The 7,249-nt window shown below is 49.9% G+C and overlaps 1 pseudogene; it reads right to left on the reverse strand.

Moving 5' to 3' along the window:
- Positions 1-6,133: 6,133 nt before the first annotated feature.
- On the reverse strand, positions 6,134-6,951 carry LOC120868605 (annotated as a pseudogene).
- Between the last annotated feature and the right edge of the window lie 298 nt (positions 6,952-7,249).

The following is a 7,249-nucleotide window of genomic DNA, read 5'->3' on the forward strand; positions in this document are numbered from 1 at the left end:
AATTTTTCTAGAATTTCAAATCACATGCCTATGTTTATATGCGATTTTTAAAACTTGGTAGTTTTTCAGAATGCATGCATGCTAGGTTGCTTCAGTCGTGTCCAGCTCTTTGCGATGCCATGGACTGAAGCCTGCCAGGCTCCTCTGTCTGTGGGAATTCTCCAAGCAAGAATACTGGAGTGGGTTGCCATTTCCTCCTTCAGGGGATCTTTCGGACCCAGGAATCGAACTTAAATCTCCTACTTCTCATGGCTTGGCAGGCAGGTTCTTTACCACGATTGCCACTGGGAAGCGCAAAGAATAGGTTGTTGTTATTGTTCAGTTGCCAAGTCATGTCTGACTCTGCGATACGATGGACTGCAGCACTCCAGGCCTCCCTGTCCCTCACCAGATGTGCTATTATTGATCCTCTCAAAAGCTGAGGTGGCTGGAACCTCATTCCAGCTTCTCTCCCTACCCACATCAGTTTCCTACAGCTCTAAGCCGCCCTCTGCTTTAGAGAAGAGACAATTACTTAAAGATTGAATTACAGAGACAGTGACGTCAGCATCATGGCCACATAAAAATATTCCTCCTTTTGGTCTCCCATTTTGAACAACTGAATCTGGTATCCATCCACAAACAGAAGCACCTCTGTGGGAGCTGTGAGATCCTGCTTGGGAATCACATGGGCACTGGCATCCTCCACAAGTTGACTCCAAGCTGTGGGGGGAAGGAGGCCCTACAGGACCAGGGGGGAGGGGCCCTCATATGACACAGAAACCATCACAGAAAAGGCCCTCCAGATTTGTGTCTGCAGAACTCTGTCCTCTGAGCTCCCCCAGGTGAGCACACAGGAAATCAACGTGGGCCTGGGCTTGGGGACCATTTGCATGGGTGTCCTTGGGGGTGAGATTATTTAGTCTTTTTGTGTCACAGGTGGGTGAACACCTTCCAGGGAGGAGAAGAGATGGCAGGAAAAGCCACCCAGCCAGCGAGAGGGCTCGTGATGGACACATAGGACCGTCTGTTGGTGGCGTCTTGAGGCAGAGGCCGAGCACAGCCCCTGGACATCAGACTGCCAGCACACCGGTGAGGATTGAGGTCCCAGGTGCCGTGGCTCAACTCTGCTCCACACCTGCACCTCTCACCCTGCAGCAGCAGCCCAAAGGTGGGCTTGCCTTTGAGTGGAAGGAGCATGGTTGAGTCTACCATCTTGACCCTCTTTTTACTCCAAAGGTTGGACCTGATTCTGAATCCAGAATTCTGTGCTGTTTCTGGTCCTGAGTGAGGCAGGTGTGTCCTGGTGAGCATCCGCGTGATCCCTTGAAACCCGGTTCAGATCTGAGACTCTGGGATTTCCCTGATGTACCTCCTTCCCATCCTCCCCCAGACTCTAGCCACATTTTCTCCAATTGTATCTCTCAAACTCTGTTTTGATTTTCTTAACCTGTCTGTGAGCTCCTGGAGGGCAATGTTGTCTATTTCATCTCAAGGCCCAGTGATATAGTGAGGTGTCAGGGTATAGTGAGGTGTCAGACTGCAGTGATTGGGATGGAGGCAGGGGCTCAAGGAGGATCTTTGGGGGGTATAAGAGGTCAGTGGATGTGGAGCTGGCCCAGTGCAAGACGAGGAAGGAGCCCATGCCTGCACCAGTCTCCTCTCCCCCCGCCTCTCCTGCAGAAGGAAGGGACAGGGCATCTGGGAGCTGGTGATGCCACGGCCCCCCTTGGGGACTCACCCTTGTTAAGGAGGCACAGTGGTTAAGGTGCCTCTGGAGCCACGCATCCCTCCCTGATCACAAACAAAAAATCCCCAAACAACCAAATCTCCTCAATAGAATGAATGGATTTAAGAACAGTGGTATCTTCAAGGAGTGGGACACAGTGTCGACACAGATGAGTCACCCACGTCCCACACCTGGGCCCCACAGACAGAGACAGGGTGGTCACTCTCCTGGGTGCCTCCACAGACCTAATCACAGTCACCCAGTCACCAGCCACACTGTCTTAGTTGGGGACCACCATGCCACGGCCTCCAGGGGATGTCCTGTTTCTCAAGCTGAGAGCTAGTTTCATGGGCTCAGCTGATGAAAATTACAGTTTCAGTTACACTATGTGCCCCTCCCTTTGGTAAGTGAAGCTTCAACCCCAAGTAAGAGACGTGTACCAAGCAGGTCACCTGCCCTGTCAGTAAATAAAGGACGTTGTGGCCTTTGAGCCATCAGCCACTGCAGCCGCCCCAACCGTGCACTGTGAGGGGATGAAGAAGGGAGAAGTGCAGGACACCGGCTCAGGTAGCTGAAGTGCTGGGACACTGGGGAGGAGCTGGGACACTGGGTCCAGGTAGCTGAGGCGCCGGGACACCAGGTCCGGGTAGCTGAGGTGCTGGGACGCTGGCTCAGGTGGCTGAGGTCCATACTGAGCCCAGACTTTTGCATCTTCCCATACACAGTGGTGGTGGTGGTTTAGTCACTAAGTTATGTCCCACTCTTGTGACCCCATGGACTGTAGCCTGCTAGGCTCCTTTGTCCCATACACAGAAAAGTACTCAATTCATTAAATTGAAGTATCTGGATTTCAAAAGTAATCTTCTGATAGTCCAACTATCTAGTTTTTGTTGCAAAAATGATTATATAACCTGGATCCTCCCTTACCTCTTCAGAGCAGGCCCTCAGAGTGACCTGAGATGCTGTCATATGAGCTTAAGTCTTCAGTTTGGGCCCTAAATAGAATTCAATTCTCAGCTTTTAGGTGGTTCTTTTTTTTTTTTTTTTCAGTTGACAAAGATAACAGTGCACCAAGGGTGTCACCTCTCCTACCTTCCCAGAAAGGACCTTCAGCCACTCCATCCCCCACCTCCCATGGCCAAGTTCACCCAGCAGCTCCAGGTGGGGGCTGGCATCACTGCTAGGAAAATGGTGCTGATGTCATGTGCCTTCCTTGTTATGTTAGCTCGCCTTTCTTTTCTTTTTTTTTTTTGTTCTTGCTTTAAATGAGCTCCCTCTTTTTTTTTTTAAACTTCCTTCCTGGAGTTTGAGTCACTTCCCAAGGTCTTTGTCTGCCTTAGCTAAGGACCTCAGTGCCCAAGACAATTTAGAAGTCCTTCTGTTTCATCTCCAGGGACCTCCGTCCAGACAGAAGCCCAAGCTGGACAAAAGTTCTGGGAGAAGTAGGGCATGAAAATAATGCTTGGAGTTTTCCCTAAGGGGAGACTCCACACGTGGCCACCTTGACCCCATCTCCTTGGGTAGAGAGAGCAGCCTGCTGAATTGGGAGTGAAGCTCTTCGAGGCATGAAGGAACTGTGACTCCACGGAGGAGCCCCCTGGTTTCCAACTGTGCTGCCTGGGGAGTGAGTGCTCTGAGCTCACACAGCCAGGAAGCAGATCCCACACTGGGAGAAGATCTGGACTCTTGCCCCTGGGAAGAATTTTTTGCCCCCATCCATGATCCCCAGCATCAGCACAGATCAGAACCTGGCAGAATACCCTCACCATTAGCTGACATGATGGAGAGAGAGACAGGCCTTTTTCCACTGTTTACTGATGGATGAAACACCCCACCTCATTTTTGGCTTTGTCCCATTGGCTCTCAGGTTCTGACAATGTGGGGAATCTAAGTGGGCCTTCAACTTCCCTTTACCCAATCCCAGATCCTCTCCTGGGCCCCAGCTGTCCTGGGTTTCCCTCCTATTAAAGGGGTCCACCCCTGAGCTGGCTAAAAGTGGCCCTAGGCCCAGTGGTAGTGGCTGGAGCTGACGTGCTGGGTAAGCTGCAAAGGCATCATGTAAATATAAGTGGGGTTGTGCAAACCACAGTCTGTGGGCCAAATTCTGCCTGAGGCCTGCTTTTGTAGATAAAGTTCTATTGGACACGGCCATGCTTTATTGTTTACTTAACGTCTGTGACTGCTTCAAGCTAGAGATAAAGTAGCTACAATGTGGTCTGTATGGCTCAGAAAGCTGAAAACACATCTACCGTCCAGCCCTTTATAGAAAATGCTGGGGACCCTGGATATTAGAAGACAGTGAGCTATTTTGTCCCTGTAGAGTGTTACTACTTGGATGGAACCTTTTGGAGACAAAGTCTCTGGGGAGCAGTGTTGGTACTGACAAGTGGGCATCTTCTTTGATGGAGGCCCTGCTGCTCTCTGGTCCCTATAGTGGTTACACAACCCCATATGATGGCTCCCTGCCCGCCCCTGCACGGGGCTGGTCTACACTTTCCCATGGCCTTATCCCTGGTCCTTCTGAAGGTTGCAGCCTTAGAGCCAGGGGACAAATGTAGCCTTGGCTCCTAAGACCCAGGGCGTAAGCCAGAGGACCTGTGTGGGTGGGTTTGGCTTCCCTGAGGCTAGTGGGAGATGGAGCTCCTTTGGTCCAATCCTCTTGGAGGCGAGGAAAAATTCGTGACCAAGACACTCTCCTTTCTTTTAATTATACCTTTAATTTTGAGATCCTTATGGATTAACATGCAGTTTATAAGAAACAATACAGAAGACTCCTGGAGTCCTCATCTGGGTCATTTCCCCTGTGACTGCATCCTGCTGAATGATAGGACAAGTCACAGAAGGATTCTGACCCTCTGCAGTCAGCACCTGAGTCTTTCCAGCATCACAAGGACACCTCGTGCTGTCTTTTCACAGACCTTCCCCTCTTTGACCTCTGGAGCCAGCAATCTGTTCCTCACTGCCCACCTTTTTGTCATTTCAAGGTTATCTACACGTGGAACCTCACAGCATGCCACCATTGGGACTGGCTTTTTTCAATCTCTGGGGATTGATGTGTGTGTGTCAGTAGTTTTTACCTTGTTACTACAAAGTATTATTCAAGGTATTATAAGCCCACAGTTCATTTAGGCATTCATTTATTGAAGGATATTTGGGTTGTTAGTAGTTTGGGGCCACTAAGAATCAGCCTGCCACATGTGTGTGTAGGTTATCATGTGAACACAGAATTAGTGCAGCTGTCTCAGAGGAATGTGGCCCAGAGAAAGCAGAGGACTGTGGTGTGGCTGCTTCTTCCTGCTGGTCTCCACTAATTTGTGGTTCAACTGGTTGAAATAGATAACAGTGTCACCCAGTGTTCCTACTCACCCCACTCCCAAGTCTAGGTGAAAATCCTACTCCTTCATCACCCTTACCTCCTCCCTCGCTCCTGTCCCCTCCCTCGCTCCCGCCTCCCCCCTGGCTCCCGCCTCCCCCCTCGCTCCTGCCTCCACCATCACTCCCGTCTCCCCCATCACTCCCATCTTCTCCATCACCCTGCCTGCTCTATCACCACTCCATGTGTGAACTTGGGCAAGACAGCCTGGTTCTGAGAGGGTTGCTCTTACTCATCTCAGCCTGTCTGTGGTAGGGAGGCCAGCAGGATCATCTAGGGTGGGGGCAGGGGTTGCCCTGCAAGGTCTTTGGGGGCGGGGGGTGGGGAGTGGTGTGGAGTGCCCTGGGTGCCTGTGAGTGGGCTGATTCAGACTCCTAGACCTGAGGATGTATTGACCTGAGTGAAGTCTGCTACCCACTGTGCCTTTGAGGATCAGGGAGGAGAACCCAACAGTAAACCTCTATCAGGGAAAATCTGCATGTCCTCTATGAAGCTGCACTGATACCTCAAGTATGCAGTTTCCTAGTGAAGGAAATACCTATATTTCTGTACCCCAACATTCATAACTAGAAACTCTGAGTTAAATCAAAATACATTTGTTTTACCAAATTCTGTGGAACCAGCTGCTTTTGCAGTGTGACAATATAATTCCTAAAAATTGGTCACCATTTTAAATTTGGTGGCTTCCCTGATAGCTCAGTTGGTAAAGAATCCACCTACAGTGCAGGAGACCCCGGTTCGGTTCCTGAGTTGGGAAGATCTCCTGGAGAAGGGATAGGCTACGCACTCCAGTATTTTTGAGCTTCCCTGGTGGCTCAGCTGGTAAAGAATTTGTCTATAATGCAGGAGACCTGGGTTTGATCCCTGGGATGGGAAGATCCCCTGGAGAAGAGAAAGGCTACCCACTCTACAATTCTGGCCTGGAGAATTCCATGGACTGTATAGTCCACGGGGTCACAAAGAGTTGGACACAACTTAGTGACTTTCATTTCATTTTCAAAATTTGGTGGGGGGCTCAGAGATGAATTATTATTATTATTTGGGAATTATTATTATTATTTGTCTTTCAAACTTTTATTTAAGGGCACTGATCCATGATGGATTTTAGATCTTATTGAACGCAGCCACATCCATAGACTGTACATACTCATCGAAAGCAGTGATCTGCTCCTCCAGCATGTCTGTCCCAACTGTGTCGTCTTCAACTACACACTGTACTGAAGTTTTTTAATGCCATACCCAACTGGACCTAGTTTAGAAGAGCCCCAGACCAGGCCGTCTGCTTGAATGTTTCTGATGCACTCCTCTAGTTTTGCCATATCGGTCTCATCATCCCAAGGTTTCACGTCTAATAAGATGGAAGACCGACAACAAGTGCCGGTTTTTTGGCTTTCTTTGACTCATACTGGGCAAGGCGTTCTTCTCTTAGCCTCTTGGCTTCTTCCCTTTCCTCCTCCTCATCAGATCCAAAGAGATCAATGTCATCATCATCTTTACTATCTGTAACTCCACTTTCTGTGGTGTCTTCCACATTAGCAAGGTCATACTTGCCCAAAGCTTTCTTCACTCCTGGCAGGCTTGCCTTTTCCTTCTCATAAGATTTGATGTGATTATACCAATGGAGGGCATGACACAAGTCGGCAGGTGGTGGGCCGGAGATGGCTTCAAATACTGCCACATCTGCTTGTGATGGCACATACCCCTCTATGTAACCCTTGTCCGCCAAGTGGTTGTTGAGCACCTGGAGGCCAGCAGGGCTTTTCAAGTCTCCAAAACCCCTGGCTATGGCTAATCTAGAACTGGGGGGCAGCGAAGAAAAAAAGGCACGCAACTGGTCAGCGCCCAGCGCTAAGAGAAAAAAGGTCAGAGATGAATTATTACCACAACAGAATCACTCCGCTTTTAAAACACCCAGCGTAAAAGCTCACTTGCTGAATCACTTAGGTGAAATGCTGGCAGCCCCTGGGCTCGTGGCTGCAGCCTGTTCTAGGAAACCGGTGGAACCACCTCCATTCTGGGTGCTATGAGGTTGTCACGTGTGATCCCAAGCAGGCAACGAAGAGGCTGCTCCCCATGTAGGTCTAGATAGGGCTCTGCATGTTGGGGCCCAGAGCACCCTGAGTCTCCTCCTCCTTTCTGCCGCCCACGAGTTTCCCATGGGAAGAGAA

This window comes from Oryx dammah, unplaced genomic scaffold (genome assembly GCF_014754425.2).
Source record: "Oryx dammah isolate SB20612 unplaced genomic scaffold, SCBI_Odam_1.1 HiC_scaffold_10, whole genome shotgun sequence".
In the NCBI taxonomy this organism is placed as follows: Eukaryota; Metazoa; Chordata; class Mammalia; order Artiodactyla; family Bovidae; genus Oryx; species Oryx dammah.